Source organism: Trachypithecus francoisi, unplaced genomic scaffold, assembly GCF_009764315.1.
Source record: "Trachypithecus francoisi isolate TF-2019V2 unplaced genomic scaffold, Tfra_2.0 Lachesis_group0, whole genome shotgun sequence".
NCBI classification, from domain to species: Eukaryota; Metazoa; Chordata; class Mammalia; order Primates; family Cercopithecidae; genus Trachypithecus; species Trachypithecus francoisi.
In genome coordinates, this window is record NW_022681453.1 from 18,618,431 (window position 1) to 18,637,668 (window position 19,238).

At 38.4% G+C, this 19,238-nt stretch overlaps 1 protein-coding gene across 8 annotated transcripts in view; it reads left to right on the forward strand.

Annotated features, from left to right (window-relative positions):
* Positions 1 to 19,238, forward strand: part of DOCK3 (dedicator of cytokinesis 3) — a 735,684-nt gene that overhangs the window by 117,268 nt on the left and 599,178 nt on the right. The gene's annotated exons all lie outside the window — the stretch shown is intronic.

The window sequence follows — 19,238 nt, forward strand, 5'->3', positions numbered from 1 at the left end:
AAACCCTGTCTCTACTTAAAAATACAAAAAACTAGCCGGGCGACGAGGCGGGCGCCTGTAGTCCCAGCTACTCGGGAGGCTGAGGCAGGAGAATGGCGTAAACCCAGGAGGCGGAGCTTGCAGTGAGCTGAGATCCGGCCACTGCACTCCAGCCTGGGTGGCAGAGCAAGACTCCGTCTCAAAAAAAAAAAAAAAAAAAAAAAAAAAAAGTACATACCTTAGATAAATGTTTTTCAAGCTATCTTTATCAAATCATTAGGGGATTATTACAGTTATATTTAGTGGCTCACTTTTCTGTATGAATAAAAAAGAATAGAATAATAAATATCTAAATATATTGCTATAACAATTATCCAATCAAGAGAGAGAAATCACATTAATTTGAATAGAGAATATTTAATATAAATAATTGTTAACTAGTAAAAAGTAGTTAACTGCTAAAAGGGCTAAAGGAAGACTCAAAGGAATAGCAAATGCAGAAATCAGCTACTGCCTGTAGGGCTGAGAGGGAGTGGACAAGCAAGAAACTAAGAACTTAACCCGTATCCCTTCTAGCCTAAGATTCAGAATTTATGGGAAAGAGCATGGATTCCATAGGAATGTGTGGCCTGCTGGTGGCGGTGAAACTTGCCAGAGGGCATGCGTTGGAGCTGGTCTATAGGAGCAACCTGGGTGGTAGAGAAACTTGTGGGAAGGCATGAACGAGCCAGAGCAGATTCATAGGTGTGGCTCTGCAGGTGGTAGAGAAACTTGCCAGAGAATAAGGGCCATAGCTAGTGTGTGCAGGTGGCTAAGATAAGCACTACTGGGTCTCCAGTGTTACAAGTCCCCTGAGTAGAGTGCTTACAATAAAACAGTAGCACACCAAATCCCTTCAGCATGCTCTCTTAAAGCCCAACTCCCCGTGAGCTGGCAAAAGAAAAATGTTTATAGGGTTGTATTAGTCTCTTTTCAAGAGAAGGATTTTTTGTGTGTGTGTGCTCTGGAATATTTGTTTCTATGGAAAACCCAGACTAATACATCTATATATAAATAAAAGATATTACGGAGGCTGAGAAGTCCCAAGATGGGCAGTCAGCAGGCTATAGACCCAGGAGAGCTTACGGTGTAAGTTCTAGTCCAAGCCCAAAGGGCAGAAGACCAGTGTTCCAGCTCAGAGAGAATGGCAGGTGGAGCAAATTCTCTCTTACTCTGCCTTTTTGTTCTATTCAGGCTTTCAGAAGATCAGATGTGGGCCACCCACATTGGGGAGGGCCATCTGCTTTATTCAGTCTATTGATTCCAGTGTTAAGCTCATCTAGAAACACCCTCACAGGCGCATCCAGAATAGTGTTTAATCAAACATCTGGGCATCCTGTGGCCCCAGTCAAGTTGACACATAATAGTAACCATCACAGGCTCCAACTCTGGTATTACTAACCAGGGCAAAGAAGGGTGACTTTAGTGCTGAGGGGCAATAAATTGGTAACTGGCACAATTGCATGTAGCATCATTAAGTTTTTTTTCTTCATGAGATTTGCTTCAATTTTATGTGAATGGGGTTATGATCTAAAACATATTTCTAAGTCTGGGCCATGGTAAGAAAAAAATACACAAAAGCGGATCTGGAGAAACTTCTACACATGTACACATGAAGACATCCACAGAATTGTTTGTAATAGCAAAAGATTGGTCTTAAATGTCTACCAACAAGACAAAGTTGGAGAAATACAGATGCTTCTTGACTTACAGTGGAGTTATGTCCTGGTAAGCCCATAGTAAATTGAAAATAAAATATTAAGTAAAAAGTGCATTTAACTGATACAGATCACACCTGTAATCCTAGCACTTTGGCACACTGAGGCGAGAGAGGATCACTTGAGGCCAGGAGTTTGAAACCAGCCTGGGCAACGTAGTGAGACCCTGTTTCTACAAAAAATAAACAAGAATTAGGTGTGGTGGAGCATGTCTGCAGTCCCAGCTACTCAAGAGGCTGAGATGGGAGGATTGCTTGAACTCAGAAGTTTGAGGCTGCAGTGAGCTGTGATCGTCACTGCCTCCAAGCCTGGGTGACAGAGTGAGACCTTGTCTTAAAAAGAAAGAACAAAAAAAAAAAAAAAAAAAAAAAGAAAATGCATTTAATACCTCAATAAATATATTTTAAAGCTGAAAAATCATTTCAGTTGAACCACCTTAAGTTCCGATGCTTCTTGACTTATGATGGGGTTATGCCTTGATAAACCCATCATGAAGTTGAAAATTTTAAGTAAAACCACCTTAAGTCAGGGACCATCTGTGAATCATGGGATATATTTTACAATGAAATAGTATTCAAAATGAAATGAATGAACTGTAGCTCACATATTAATATAAACAGACCTCATAAACATAACAACATCAATCAAAAACTAAGTGTGCAGAATACTCACTATATGAAGCTATTTTTATGAAGTGTAAAAGCATGCGAAAGAATACTGTGTGTATGCATGGAGGTTATGCTATGAAAGTAGAAATAAACAATGTGTAAGAATAATAAAAACCAAGTGCAATGTATCTGGGTAGGGGGTACAAAATGTATGGGCACTGTTTCTTTTCTTAGTTGTGGAGTGAGTACATGGCCTTATTATAATACTAATATTTCATACCCTTTCTCAAATACTTCATGATAGATTTAAAATAAAACTTTCTGTTTTGGAACAATTTTAGACTTTTAGAAGAGTTACAAGATAGTATATGGTTCCTGAATATCGTTGTTCATTCAGCTTGCCTTAAATGTTTCCATAACCATGATATAGATAGTACATAGTTCCTGAATATCCTTGTTCATTCAGCTTACCTTAAATGTTATATTTTTCCATAACCGTGATAAAATTATTAAAAGAAAGAAATTAATATTTGTAAGTTATTATTATTGGGACAGGGTGTAGCCCTGTCACCCAGGCTGGAGTTCAGTGGAGCAATCTCAGCTCACTTCATCCTTTGCCTCCCAGGCTCAAGCCATCCTTCCATCTCAGACTCCTGAGTAGCTGGGACTACAGGCACATGCCACCATGCCAGACTAATTTTTTTTTTTTGGTAGAGACTGGGTTTCATCATGTTGTCCAGGTTTGTACTGAGCTCCTGGTGTCAAGTGATCTCCCTGCCTTGGCCTCCTAAAGCGTTGAGATTTACAGGCATAAGCCACCACACCTGGCCTGGTAGAATATTAAGAACTTAACCATAGACTTTGTTTGAATTTGCTCACTGCTGTTTCTTTTCTGTTCTATAATCCAGTCCAGGATGATAGATTTTTGAAGAGGCATTAAAACTGGATATAAAATGCCTTTTCTCTTTCAGTTTTATTTATCTTAAAGAATTATATTTCAAAAGTCAATTTTTTTTTTAGTTTTTTGTTTCTTCTGGAATATACTTTCATATTTTAAAATAACATGCTTATATTTCTATTTCTTTCTTTTCTTCATTTTGTTTTATTTTATTTTATTTTTTGAGTTGGAGTCTTGTGTTGTCGCCAGGCTGGAGTGCAGTGGCACAATCTTGGCTCACTGCAACCTCTGCCTCCTGGGTTCAAGCAATTCTCCTGCCTCAGCCGCCTGAGTAGCTGGGACTACAGGTGTGTACCACCATGCCCAGCTGATTTTTGTATTTTTAGTGGAGACGGGGTTTCACCACTTTGGCCAGGATGGTCTCGATCTCTTGACCTTGTGATCTGCCGGCCTTGGCCTCACAAAGTGCTGGGATTACAGATGTGAGCCACCGTGCCCGGCCTCATTTTATTTTTATATATTCACTCTGCAGTATAAATCAGGACTTCTCTCTATTATTATTTCCTATTCCAAACATACTTCTCCTTTCAGTCTTCCAATATATTTACCTTTTTTGGTTAATTTAGTATTTGGCTTATGATTAATTCATAACTTAGCTATATAGCATGTTATGATTATATCTTGTATTACTTTTTGTTTTCTTTGGAATTAATATTTAACTTATTTTTTCATTTACCGAGTTTTTCATGTACCTATCAATTTCTCCCCAAATTCTTTGCTGGAAATGAAACTGTTAGACCATTCAGATGTTTTGGATTTTGGTTTTTGTACCTCACTTCATAATCATGAAATTGACCTTTGTCTCTTTTCATGTTGGACCCTCTCTATTTCCTAGGTCCTATTCTAAACCTTTTCTTGGTCAATTTTCTAATTTTTGTCCTCTGGGAAATCCCCTGGGAGTTTCCTAAGAAAAAAATGTAATAGAAGGCATTTTTTTTTTTTTTTGAGTGTTTGAATGCCTGAAAGATCTTTATTTTGCTCTCATGTTTTATTGATAATTTCAGTGGATGTGGACTCCTAGGTTGGGAATTATTTATCCTACATTTCAAGGCATTGCTTCATTTGCATTGCGTTATTAAGATGGCATTCTGATTTTTGATCCTTTTATTACCTGAAAGCTTTTTAGACTGTTTTTATTTGCAGGATTCTGACACTTTACTGTGATATACTTTTGGGTATGTCAAAAGACAAAATTACAACAGATTTCCTTATAGATCTCGTTGGCCTTTATTTGTGAGTCATGAGTTGGGGTAGACTTCATTCTATAGAATAGAGTGAGAGCTCCCACTAGGCAGTAGCAGAATGTGCATTTTGTAAGGTCAGAACAGAGAAATGCAAAAATAGAAAAAACGCTTGACTGGTTAATGTTAGCTTACTTTTTTGTAAGGGTTAAAGCAGAGAGGACGTTTATTAAACACTGACTCAGGTAGCCTGGAATCTCTTATGTTCAGCAAAAACCGGTCTTTTTTTAAGATCTGTCTGCTTCATTCAAGTTTCAGTTTGATTATGTGGCACTTAACATGAGTAACTTCATTTTGATTTGGTTGATCTGCTGCACCTCCTAGTGCAGGAGCTCAGTCCAAAACAATTGCCTTTCATAATTTTGTCTAACAGTATGTATTATTTTTCCCCTTATTATTTTTTTGTGCTGAGTACTCAGTCTGGAAGCTAATGTTTTTCCATTCTCAGTTTTTTTTTTTCATTGTTTTTAGTATTATTTTCTCCCTTAATGTTTTTTTCTGTTCTTGTAACTCTTTTTTTTTTTTTTTTTTGAGACAGTTTTGCTGTCACCCAGGCTGGAGTGCAATGGTGTGATCTCGGCCCACTGCCACCTCTGCCTTCTAGGTTCAAGTGATTCTCCTGCCTCAGCCTCCCAAGTAGCTAGGATTACAGGTGCCTGCCAGCATGCCTACCTAATTTTTGTGTTTTTAGTAGAGATGGGGTTTCCACCATGTTGTCCAGTCTGGTCTCCAACTCCTGACCTCGGGTGATCTGCCCGCTTGGCCTCCCAGAGTGCTGGGATTACAGGTGTGAGCCACCATGCCCGGCCTCTTGTAACTTCTGTTACTTGAATGGCGCCCCTCCTATCTAGGCTGAGTCTGTAATTGTTATTTTTTCCTAATCTTTTATTTGTTTTTATCTTGTTATTCTTTGTTCTGGTATATATAGGTAATATCTTCCAAGCCTTCTATTGGATTTTTGTTTCTTTCTTATATTTTCATTTCTTTTCTTTCTTCTTTATTTCTTTTAGATGGGATCTCACCCATCACGCAGGCTGGAGTGCAATGCCATGATCACAGCTCACTGCAGCTGTTACAGGAAAGGGGTCCCAATCCAGACCCCAAGAGAGGATTCTTGGTGAATTCTTTCTTCTAAATTTAAATTTAGAATTCTTGCTTTCTAAAGTGAAAGCAAGTTTATTAGGAAAGTAAAGGAATAAAAGAATGGCTACTCCATAGACTGAGCAGCCCAGAGAGCTGCTGGCATTTTTATGGTTATTTCTTGATGATATGCCAAAAAAGGGGTGGATTATTCATGCCTCCTCTTTTTAGACCATATAGGGTAACTTCCTGACATTGCCATGGCGTTTGTAAACTGTCATGGCACTGATGAGAGTGTAGCAGTGAGGACAACCAAAAGTCACTCTTGTGACCTGTATTTTGTACCAACCTCCTGTCTCATCCTGTGACTTAGAATGCCTTAATTGTCTGGGAATGTAGCTCAGTAGGTTTCAGCCTTATTTTACCCAGCTCCTATTTAAGATGGAGTTGTTCTGGTTCACATGTCTCTGACACAGTCTCAACCTCCCAGGCTCAAGTCGTTTGCCCACCTCAGCCTCCTAAGTAGCTGGGACAGCAGGCATGAGCCACCATGCCAGCTAATTGTTTTTTTTGTTTTTTTTTTTTTGTGTGTGGAGACAGTGTTCCCCCTGTGTTGCACAGGCTAGTCCTGAACTCCTGGGTTCAAGTGATCCTCCCACTGTGGCTTCCTAAAGTGCTGGGATTATAGGCATGAACCATTGTGCCTGGCCATATTTTCATTTTCTAAGAGCATTTTCTCACTATCTAAATGTTATAACTTCTTGTTCTTGCTTTATGGATGTAAATCTACTTTTTCTCTTTGGGGCTATTTTTTTTTTTTTCCACTTGCTGGATTCTTTCTCCTCTGAGTCTCCTTTTTCTCTCTTCCTCAAATCTTTCTGTTTTGACTTTTGTGCTTTGTGATAAAGGCTTTGTTTAAATGGCTGCTGAGCGTTAGTTTTGCAAGTTTGAGGCTGAGAAGAGGGCTTTATACTAGTACTTGATTAGCTACCTTGACATTTTCATTTCATTTAAAGTTTTTGCCTCACTCCCAGCCCAACTGCTACTATCTTTGTCTTTTTCTCTTTATCTAGTTATCTTGACTAATCCTTCAGTATTACGCATGGAGGTAGAAGCCTCTGCCATTGTCCTGGCTGCCCAGTAGGAATAGGGGTTGGAATCTGTTTTCAGATTGGTGCCCATCCCTGATACTCAGCAAAACCTAGGTCCCTGAACCTTGAGCCTGACTTGTCCAAATTCTCTAGGAGTGATTATTCTCTTTTCAGATTGGTGGTGGACACATGTCTAGCCATACTTGGTGGGCCGAATAGAGGAAGAACCATAGAGTTCTGATCGTTTTTCTTGAACAGTGTCAACTAGTTCTTTTGTTGTCAGACCCATGCCATACCCAGGCCTCCTGAATTGTCTGATGCCTTGAATTCCTAATATTTTCTGGGGTTTTATAATGGGAATTGACTCTTGTTGACTTCTCTGCAGGTGGGCTTAGATTTCAGTATTTGTCTTTTGGGTCTTACGTTTCCAAATGTTTCAAGTGCTTCTTGTTTGCTGTCATCTAAATTATTTTGTCCTAGGCAGATGCCTGATACCTACTGCGTGTAAACCCTTGTTGGGCTGGCTCTGGTGATACATAATGTTATAGTTCCTCTGTCTGCCTACAAGGAGTGCATGTCGGCTTGGGGTGACAGATATATGAAGACATATTTATATTTGAACATGTTAGGTAGAAGTCAAGTGCAGTGTATTATGGTTACTACACAGAGGGTCTGAGCTGTTGGCTTCACTGGGACAGGAAGGGAGAGGGGAGAAGAGCAGGGAAGATTTTAGAAATTATTTGGTATTGAACTGCCTTGAAAGAAAAGTTTACCATGTCTTAGAGGTTGATGGTGTTTAGAGTAGTTAGAAATTGCTTGTGGTGGCAGTCAGGTGTCCTCAGACCATTGCATGATGTTTGTTGGTTATTTAATGTCATTTTCCCTGTCCTAATTAGTGTTAGAATCTCTTTGTTTCAAGAGCCTATTCAAGTAGGTACCTTGTCTTCATTAGATCACCTCTAAGCCAGGATTCTTCTTAATAGGCACTTCCTGGGCTCATTCTCTAGCTTAAGTATTGCTAGCTTAAACATTCTCTAGCTTAAATATTGATATATTATTATTTTTTTTAAAATAAATGCTTTGTGCTGGAAGACTGGTACCAATGATCCAAACTGCATCAGTTTGTTGGTTTGTTCTCTAGATAGCTCCCTGAGGCCATCTTTTTCATGTCCTAGCATAATCTAGACTTGAGTTTTGTATCATGCTTTGACTTTGACACTTGCATGTACTTCTGCTATAGATTTTTTGCTTGATTCCAGCTTCCAGTTTACCTGGAGCATTTCTACCTTCTACTTCTTCTTTCTTGTTCTCTTAGTGTGATTTGACTTAGCTGCCCATTCCTGTGCTGCCTGTAGCAGTAACATTGATGTTGGCTCTTCTGTAAGAACATTTCTGCCATCAAGCTGGAGAGTATAAATCTGATTTTTTTGTGAATCATAGATAGTTTCACACATACTTGATAGCAGATTTCTCTTTTAAAGTGTATCGAACACATTATTCCTTAGATTAGCCAAAGTTTTAAGAAAAACAGAATCTAGGTGTAGCATGGTGGCTCACGCCTGTAATCCCAAAGAAGCCAGTCAAAGCTCACCAGAACCAGATGGTGACAAAAGCGATCTCTAGTTGTCCTCATTTCTCATTATACACTAATTATAATGCATTAGCATGTTAAACAACACTCCCACCAGTGCCATGACAGTTTATAAAGGCCATGGTGGGCTGGGCACAGTGGCTCATGCCTGTAATCCCAGCACTTTGGGAAGCTAGGGCAGGTGGATCACTTGAGGTCAGGAGTTTTGAGACCAGCCTGGCCAACATGGCGAAACCCCGTCTCTACTAAAAATACGAAAATTAGCCAGGCATGGTGGTGCACACCTGTAATCCCAGTTACTCAGGAGGCCGAGGCAGGAGAATTGCTTGCGCCTGGGAGGTGGAGATTGTGGTGACCTGAGATCTCACCACTGCACTCCAACTTGGGTGACAGAGCGAGACTCCGTCTCAAAATAAAAAACAACAACAAAAAATGCCGTGGCAACATCTAGAAGTTACAGTATATGTCTGAAAGGGGGAGAAAGCCTCAGTTCAAGAACTCCCCACCCCTTTCCCAAAAAACTCATGAATAATCCACTCCTTGTTTAGCATATAATCAAGAAATAACCATAAGTATACTCAGGCAGCCCATGCCGCTGCTCTGTCTATACAGTAACCATTCTTTTATTCCTTTATTTTTTTAATAAACTTGCTTTCACTTTACTCTGTTGGCTCACTCTTAAATTCCTTCCTGTGTGAAGCCAAGAACGCACATGGCCTCCCAGCTAAACCCCAATTTTGGGGTTCGCCCTGTGACAAGTAGGAGCGATCACATCTCATTTTTTATCAGTGGGGTCTTTGTGACCTGTACGTTGTGAAATCAGTCCTGCCAAATTCCTGTCTCACACTTATTTATATAAATGAGAACATGTGTATTTGGTTTTCTGTTCCTGTGTTAATTTGTTTAGGATAATAGCCTCCAGCTGCATCCATGTTGCTACAAAGGATATGTTTTCATTATTATTATTATTTTTATTATTATTATACTTTAAGTTCTAGGGTACATGTGCATAATGTGCAGGTTTGTTACATATATATACTTGTGCCATGTTGGTGTGCTGCACCCATCAACTGGTCAGTACCCATCAACTCGTCCACTACATCAGGTATAACTCCCAATGCAGTCCCTCCCCCGCCCCCCCCATAATAGGCCCTGGTGTGTGATGTTCCCCTTCCCGAGTTCAAGTGATCTCATTGTTCAGTTCCCACCTATGAGTGAGAACATGTGGTGTTTGGTTTTCTGTTCTTGTGATAGTTTGCTGAGAATGATGGTTTCCAGCTGCATCCATGTCCCTACAAGGACACAAACTTATCCTTTTTTATGGCTGCATAGTATTCCATGGTGTATATGTGCCACATTTGCTTAATCTAGTCTGTCACTGATGGACGTTTGGGTTGATTCCAAGTCTTTGCTATTGTGAATAGTGCTGCAATGAACATACATGTGCATATGTCTTTATAGCAGCATGATTTATAATCCTTTGGGTATATACCCAGTAATGGGATGGCTAGATCCTTGAGGAATTGCCATACTGTTTTCCATAATGGTTGAACTAGTTTACAATCCCACCAACAGTGTAAAAGTGTTCTTATTTCTCCACATCCTCTCCAGAACCTGTAGTTGCCTGACTTTTTAATGATTACCATTCTAACTGGTGTGAGATGGTATCTCATTGTGGTTTTGATTTGCATTTCTCTGATGGCCAGTGATGACGAGCATTTTTTCATGTGTCTGTTGGCTGTATGCATGTCTTCTTTCGAGAAGTGTCTGTTTATATCCTTTGCCCACTTTTTGATGGGGTTGTTTGTTTTTTCTTGTAAATTTGTTTGAGTTCTTTGTAGGTTCTGGATATTAGCCCTTTGTCAGATGAGTAGATTGCAAAAATTTTCTCCCATTCTGTAGGTTGCCTGTTGACCCTGATGGTAGTTTCTTTTGCTGTGCAGAAGCTCTTTAGTTGAATTAGATCCCATTTGTCAATTTTGGCTTTTATTGGAGTTCATTATTTTTTATGGCTGCATAGTATTCCATGGTATATATGTTTCACATTTTCTTTATCCAGTCCACCAGTGATGGGAACCCAGGTTGATTCCATGTCTTTGCTATTGTGAATAGTGCAGTGATAAACATGCGAGTACATGTGTCTTTTTGGTAGAATGATTTGTTTTCTTTTGGAAATGTACTCAGTAATGGGATTGCTGGGTCACATGGTAGCCTTAAGTTCTTTGAGAAATCACCAGACTGCTGCCCACAGGGGCAGAACCAATTTACATTCCCATCAAAAAGTATATAAATGTTCCCCTTTCTCCACAGTCTTGCTGGCATTTTTTTTTTTTTTTAAAACTTTTAATAATAGCCATTCTGACTGGTGTGAGATGCTATCTCATTGTGGTTTTGGTGATGATAAGCATTTTTTCATGTTTGTTGGCCGCTTGTATGTTGTCTTTTGAGAAGTGTCTGTTCATGTCCTTTGGCCATTTTTTAATGGGTTGTTTTTTGTTTATTGATTTAAGTTCCTTGTAGACTCTGGATATTAGTCCTTTGTCAGATGCATAGTTTGCAAATATTTTTTCCCATTCTGTATGTTGTCTGTTTATTTTGCTGACAGTTTTCATTATGTTTTTTTTGTTGTTGTTTGTTTGTTTTTTGCTGTGCAGAAGAAGCTCTTTAATTAGGTCCCACTTGTCAATTGTTTTTGTTGCAGTTGCTAAGGAGACTTAGCCACAGTTTGTTTTTGCCAAGGCCAATGCCGAGAAGGTATTTCCTAGGTTTTCTTCTAGGATTTTTATAGTTTGAAGTCTTACATTTAAATCTGTAATATATCTTGAGTAAGTTTTTATGTATGGTGAAAGTTAAGCATCCAGTTTCATTCTTCTGCATATTGCTAACCATTCCAACACCATTTATTGCATAGGGAGTCCTTTCCCCATTGCTTTTGTCAGCCTTGATGAAGATCAGACAGTTGTAGCTGAGCCTTATTTCTCAGTTTTACAGCTTTATTTCTGAGTTTTCTATTCTGTTCCATTGGTCTTTGTGTCTGTTTTTGTACCAGTACCATGCTGTTTTGATTACTGTAGCCTTATAGTATGAAGTCAGATAATGAAGTGCTTCTGGCTTTGTTCTTTTCGCTTAGGATTGCTTTGGCTATTTGGGCTCTTTTTTTATTCCATATGAATTTTAGAATTATTTTTTAAATTCTATGAACAATGACGATAGTTTGATAGCAATAGTGTTGAATCTGTAGATTGCTGTGGGCAGTATGGCCATTTTAACAATATTGATTCTTTCAGTTCCTGAGCATGGAATGTTTTTGCATTTATTTGTGTCATCTCTGATTTCTTGCAGCCGTATTTTGTAGTTCTCCTTGTAGAGATCTTTTACCTCATTGGTTAGCTATATTCCTAGGTATTTTATTTTATTTCATTTTATTTTTTATGGCTATTGTAAGTGGGATTGTGTTCTTGATTTGACTCAGTCTGGATGTTATTGGTGTATAGAAATGCTATTGATTTTTGTACGTTAATTTTGTATCCTGAAACTTTGCTAAAGTTGTTTATCACTTCCTAGAGCCTTTTGGCAGAGTCTAGGATTTTCTAGGTCTAGAATTACATTGTCAGAATGATATTGATAAATTATACAATAAAGATATAAGGATATGTCTAGCTCGGATACTTTTTTTTTTTTTTTTTTAGAGTCAGGGTTTTGCTCTGTCACCCAGCCTAGAGGGCAGTGGTTCAATCATAGATCACTGCAGCCTGAAACTTCTGGGCTCAAATGATCCTCCCATTTCAGTCTCCTGAATAACTAGGACTACAGGCATGTGCCACCATGCCCAGCTAATTTTTAAATTTTTTTGGTAGAGTCTTGCTGTGTTGCCCAGGCTGGTACCATACTCCTGGGCTCAAGCAATCCCCCCTGCCTTGGCCTCCTAAAATGCTGGGATTATAGGCGTGGGCCACTGTGCCTGGCCTTAGGTACCATTTTTATTAGTCTCTACTGTACTTTGGTGGATAAATATATTCCTGCCACTTACTAATGACACTTAACATTTCAAATTTTAATGAGATTATATGGAGAATTGACATTTTCATCTTTTTGATAAGAAAAAAGGCTTCTTGTAGTTATAAAGACCTCATTTCTGTTAGCTCTGGAAACTGATTTATGTTTGAATATTGTCACAGAATTTGAAATCAGCATACTTAGCATACATTTGTAAAATATAGTTCTAAATACTTAACACTATTACTTTTAAATGTGTTTGACAGATTTTTCATTATACTTGCAACTTAAGTTAATTTTTAAAAATAAATTGGAATTTTATAATAGTTATCATTTGCTCATTAACCACCATGTCCTAGGCACCAGTAGTAGGTATTATACATTCATTATTTTAACTAATCTAGGCACCACTAGTAGGTATTATACATTCATTATTTTAACTAATCTCACATTACTTGTGAGACATTACTACCTCCATTTTTTTAGTTGAGGAAACTAAAAGTGGCTGAGTAGAACATAGGTTATATGTGACAGAAGGTGTATTTGGATTCTCTTGATCTGCCTTGAGTATTAAGCTGTTTGGAACTCACTGAGTGACTTAAGTTTAGAAAGATCACTGATAGTCTAGAGCAGTATTTTTTGAGAGCCATTTACAAAGTCTGTTGGGTTGTATGGGGCTTGCTCTTTACCCTACTAGGCTACTTTAAAAAGTTTAAAAAGTTTCATTTATTCAAATGAATACAACATATTTATGAGGTTTTCTATGTTTGAACACATGAGCAATAGAGGTAACTTTGAACTATAGTTCTCTGGTCAGCTGGAAAGCTTTTCATTCATGGGGAGTTTGCTAAGTTAGTAATAGACTGTGGGCTATTGGAAAAAGAAGCCTCAGGGTTTGAAGGTTTATATTAATATGTTTTGCCTACTCCTGGGTCTTGAAGATAGCCTGTGGTAGGCAGAGGAGGGTTGTAATTTGTTTTGTGATTTTGTGTACATATTTGAAACCAAATTTTTTAGGGGGTCAAAATGATGTAGATAACCTAAGTCTTTCGTGGCCTTTGATGAATGGCTCACAGGCAACTCAGACTGATATGTATCTTTTCCTTGTGCTCCCAAGTCTTGCCTGTTCACTGCCATTTCCTAGTGTACCTTTTTCTAGATATATTATTGGCTTTGTAGAGAGGATAATGGACCAGCGTCTATTTCTAGCTCTGTTTTGGATGATTTATGACAGTGAGCATGACTTTCTGATGCCTCAAGTTATCCTCTGCAACATAGCTATTTTTCCATGTAAATTTTAGGTGGATAAATGAACTAATAACCTTTGAGCTACGACTAGGAAGATTATATCTGTGCCATGGTTGGTGTTCATTCCAATTTTTCTCTTATGTTTGTTTCAGTGCTAGTGTTAGGACTCAAAAAAGAACATGTATCTTTGTATTAATCTTTAATCCTTCTTGTAATTTTGTTTAATATTAAATATCATAAATTAGCAAACAGTTTAAAAGCAAATGTTATAGCATGTACATCTAGAGGAATGTTGTACCTGTAACAGGCACTTGGGCAGATTATATAATTATTTTAATAATAATGGGCTTTTATAAAAAATATTTGGAATTTCCCTCAGAGTAAGTTTACAAACTGTCAAAGGATAAAAATTTGCTACCAAGTTGAAAATAGTATTTGGAAGCTTTGGGATTACAGTGGAGTATTGAATATCTGCATTTAACTTTGCTTCTCTCTGAAACACTACAAAAAAGAAGATACAGAGATTATAAAATGTCATATACCCATAAGGACAAGGAAATGGGCAAGGCATTGAAAGAGTAGGAACTGTCACTTAGTAGAGCTGAGACAGCCGAATCTCAAGGTGGTAGCAGGAATAGCTGAGAACTAACCTTGTTTACACAGCATATCCTCAAAAAGCATAGTAAATTTTAGCACCAGATACCTTTGGAACTGAGGATGAATATATTTTTAAGTGGTTCTCCTTTACTTCATCTCATTTGATGGCCACTCTTATCTCATCCTGGTAGAAGTTTTGAGGTTTATTTTTGATGGAGGGTTAAAATAGAGCATCCTTGGATTGGGAGATTTCATGCACAGTTGAGGAGAAGCGTTCCACATTAAAACTGGGTCGGGGGTGGTTAAGTGACAGTATGCCTACTGAATATTGAAGACTGACAGCCTTCATCCTGTACTCGGCTCTCAAAATCCTGGCAGCCAGTCCTTTCCCCTTTCAAGCAGGAGACTAGAAGACTTTTGTGTGGACAATCCATGATAAGGGGAAGGCCCTGGACTCTGCTAAATATATTTTTTCTTTGTCAGCTGAATCTATGTTAGTTACTGCCAATAAAGGAGTGCAGGAGGGAGGTTGTTAGGAAGAAGGGATGTGGTTCTTCATGTTTTTTTTTTTTTTTAATCACAGTGGCAGACTGCTCTGCAAGTAGTTGAGGCCCACAGTATTTCCCATGGCAAGCAGTGGTCTTTGTTCTGATGCATGACCTTCAGCAACATCCTTTCTCACTGAGTAGTCAGTGGATAGCATATTTCTGCAGTAGTCGAACATTTCCTCACAGATCTGTATCTTAGCCTTTTGGGGCCCCTTTTGTAAGTTGGTAAGCCTTTTTTTTTTCCTTGTTTACTTTTCCCTCAGCTTTAAATGTGGCAGCTGCTTTCTGTAGTTGCTACCTCTCTTATATATTAGAGCTCTCTTCCATTTTCAGTTGTTTACTATCTTTTACCTATTTAATATTTCTTTATAGTAAATTTTTCCTGTTTGAATGATTGGTATGTTTTCTGTCTCCTGACTTTTCCCACTTGATACTATTGAAGTCTGGGTCTCCACAACAAATGATACAGTGAGATCTCTGTGCAGTGAACCATAAGGTCAGCAAGCTTCACTCAACTATTTGGAGCTTCCAGTTAACTTTTTATTTCCTTTGCCTTAAATATGAACTGGCAACCAAGGATACAGGATATTTGAGGATGCATCTAACATGAAAGATGGCCGTATTTAACTATCTCCCATTCTGTCCCCCAAAATGAAAAATCACTTTGTAGGAAACAGACTGCACAGGGTGAAGAAAGATTACCATTAATATCCTCTGAGAGACAAAGGAAGATATTGCATCTATGAAACAGGAGCAAGTGAGATCTCTGGGGTCTCTTTTGTAAGGGCATTAATCCCTTTTATAAGGGCCTTGTTCTCATGATCCAATCACCTTTTCAAAGGCTTGACGTCTGGATACGCTTATATTGGGGATTAGGTTTCAACATATAAATTTGCAGGAGGAACGCAAAACATTCTGTCTGTAGCATGTATAAATATTAGAATGGTGCAAAAGTAATTGTGGTTTTGCCATTGAAAGTAACAGCAAAACCCCTAGTTACTTTTGCACCAACCTATAGCTTATAGTTTGGGAGTTTATTTTTGTTTAATCTAGCAATCTGGATTATTTAGTCCTTTTACAGTTTGATATAGTTAGGTGTAAGTGTATCATCTTGGCCCTTGTTTTCTTTTTGTTCCTTAGTTTCTCAACTTATCCTTTCTTACTTTCCTTGAATTAACTCAGCATTTTAATTATTTCATTTAGGCTCCTCTATTAGCTTACTGGTTTTACAGCTTTTCCCTTAGTGGTTATCCTAGAGTTTGAAACATGCACTCCTTTTTGTTGTGTGTGTGTTTTTTTTTTGAGATGGAGTCTCGCTCTGTCACCTAGACTGGAGTGCAGTGGTGCCATCTCGGCTCACTGCAGCTTCTGCCTCCGTGGCCTCAGCTTCCCGAATAGCTGGAACTACAGGTGTGTGCCACCACACCTTGCTAATTTTTGTATTTTTAGTAGAGACAAGGTTTCACCATGTTGGCCAGGCTGGTCTCGAACTCCTGACCTCAAGTGATATGCCCGCCTTGGCCTCCCAAAGTACTGGGATTACAGGCATGAGCCACTGCACCCAGCCTTTTACCCTTTTCTTTTTTTTTTTTGAGACAGAGTCTTGCTCTGTCGCCCAGGTTGGAGTGCAGTGGCACAATTTCTGCTCACTGCAACCTCTGCCTCCCAGGTTCAAGTGATTCTCCTGCCTCAGCCTCCTGAGTAGCTGGAATTACAGGTGTGTGCCACCATGCCCAGCTAATTTTTGTATTTTTAGTAGAGACGGAATTCACCATGTTGGTCAGACATGAGGTCAAACTCCTGACCTTGTGATCTGCCCGCCTCGGCCTCCCAAAGTGCTGAGATTACAGGCGTGAGCCACCGCACCTGGACCCTTTTACCCTTTTCAATTATCTTTTTTATCATGCTTTTACATAGTTCTAGCTGGGATTTATTTATTTATTTATTTGCCATTTAGATACACCTTTTAGTAGTATTTCTTCAGCGCTGATTTGCTGCACATTGTGTCACTTTCTGCTTATATGAATCTCTTAAATTTGTCATCATTTTTGAATGATATTTGTCCTCAGTATAGAATTTTAGGTTGATGGGTATTTTCTTTTAGCATTTTAAAGGTTTCATTTAGTTAATATTTGACTTACATAATTTATTTGAAAAGTCACGGTGTTACTGATTTCTCCTAAATGTATTGTGGCGCTGCTCAGCTCTTCAGCCTCTCGTCTGCTGCTTTTTGTGGGGTTTCTTGGAGCCCTGGATGCCATTTTGGGAACTGGGAAATCTCAGGAGTGGAGATTATACATAAAATTTTGGATTTACTGTAATTCATTTCTTTCTGAGATTTTTGTCCCTAAGGCTTAGTTACTTTGGTAGCCCTCACTGTCAACATTTTTCTCTTATCTCAATGGAACTATTATTTTCTGCTGGTATGCCCTCAGAAAAAAAAGTCAGGTGAATGAGAAGCTCACCTTGATGTGGTTTCCTTCTCTTGGAGATTATAGTGTCTGATGTTCTGTCGATGATAGTTGCTTTCCAATATCCTTACACAGCTGTTTCATTTATTTTGTCCAAAGCAAAGTTTTTGTCAGTACTAGAACCAGAAGTTGACAAATATATAGTATTATAATTCCAAAAGAGTTTAAAAATATCTTGATCAGTGGCAGTATTATTGAAATTTGCTTATGGCCCTCCAGAGTGACTAATCTTAACAAAATAATGACTCATTTGCAAGTAAAAATCCTGTTTTTAATGTAATTTATTTATTGGTGATTATTATCTTTAAATTTGCAGATCACAAATGAAGATTTAATATAATTTTAAACTATACAAATAAATGCAGATGATTTTTGTGTAAAATTTTCAGTGCAAATAGTGGAAAGAGGATTTTGAATGTAGACCTTTTGAATAATTACATTTTTCTATTTTGTGGCTGAATTCTCTTACAAGTTTCTTATTTTTACAAGTGGTTGGTACTTTGTTTCCTGCCTATCATTAGTTATATAACTGGAAAAGGGATCCAGAATTGGGTGAACTCCATATATTTTTATTGATTCACCAAAGGGAAAAAAAATCAGTATTTTAAAAAGATTGTGGATTTTGTTTTTGGCTCTTGAATTTATAGTTGGTTGCTTAAATGATCTCTAAAGTGGGTCCTTGTGCAAGTCTTCGCAAAGAACCATGGTTTGTTATTAAATTACTTTAAATCATGGAATGGAATGGGAGAGAATCTGTGCTTATCTTCTACCTGTCTCTACTTCCTGTGCAGCTATTAGCCAGGTATTGGATATAAATACATTTTCATTTTTTCTTTTCATCAGTGAGGAATATATGTTAAACCTTTGGAATAAAAAACTTTAATCTTTGAAACTTCTTGTCAAAGGGGTATTTTTTTGTTGGACTGCATTTGATGCTTTTGATCTGGTTTGATTGGTTTGCACCTGGAATCTTTGTAAAGGATTGCGGATTGTTGACTGTCACATGGCCTGATCTGTATAGAGGCTTCATTCGTTGAGGTTCACACTGCCGACACTGTTCTGCAGCTTCTCTGTCAGCACCAATTGTTGTGGTACTGTTGGCTCTTTGGGATAGTATAGCCTCACTTGCATTGAGTGACTGGCAAGGGCATTTCACAATCTAAATAAGAATGCATATTATTTTTATTTTTTTGACGTGAAAGGAAGTTTATTAGGAAAATAGAGGAATGAAAGAATGGCTACTCCACAGGCAGAGCAGCCCTCCTGGTTGACTGTTTTTATGCCTATTTCTTGATTATATGCTAAACAAGGGTAGATTATTCATGAGTTTTCTAGGAAAGGGGTGGGCAATTCCTGGAACTGAGGGTTCCTCCCCTTTTTAAACCATATAGGATAACTTCCTGACATTGCCATGACATTTGTGCACTATCATGGCACTGGTGGGCATGTCTTTTAGCATGCGAATGCATTATAATTAGCATATAATGGGCAGTGAGGACAACCAGAGGTCACTTTCATTGCCATCTTGGTTTTGGTGAGTTTTGGCTGGCTTCTTTACTGCAACCTGTTTTATTTATTTTTATTTTTTAAAATTATACTTGAAGTTCTGGGATACATGTGCAGAATTGTTACATAGGTATACACGTGCCATGGTGGTTTGCTGCACCCATCAACGCGTCATCTACATTAGGTATTTCTCCTAATGCTGTCCCTCCTCTAGTCCTCCACCCACCGACATGCCTTGGTGTGTGATGTTCCCCTCCCTATGTCCATGTGTTCTTACTGTTCATCTCCACTTATGAGTGAGAAGATGCGGTGTTTAGTTTTCTGTTCCTGTGTTAGTTTGCTGAGAATGATGGTTTCCAGCTTCACCTATGTCCCTGCAAAGGGCAGGAACTCATCCTTTTTTATGGCTGCATAGTATTCTATGGTGTATATGTGCCACATTTTCTTTATCCAGTTTATCATTGATGGGCATTTGGGTTGGTTCCAAGTCTTTGCTATTGTGAATAGTGCTGCAATAAACATATGTGTGCATGTGTCTTTATAGTAGAATGATTTATAATCCTTTGG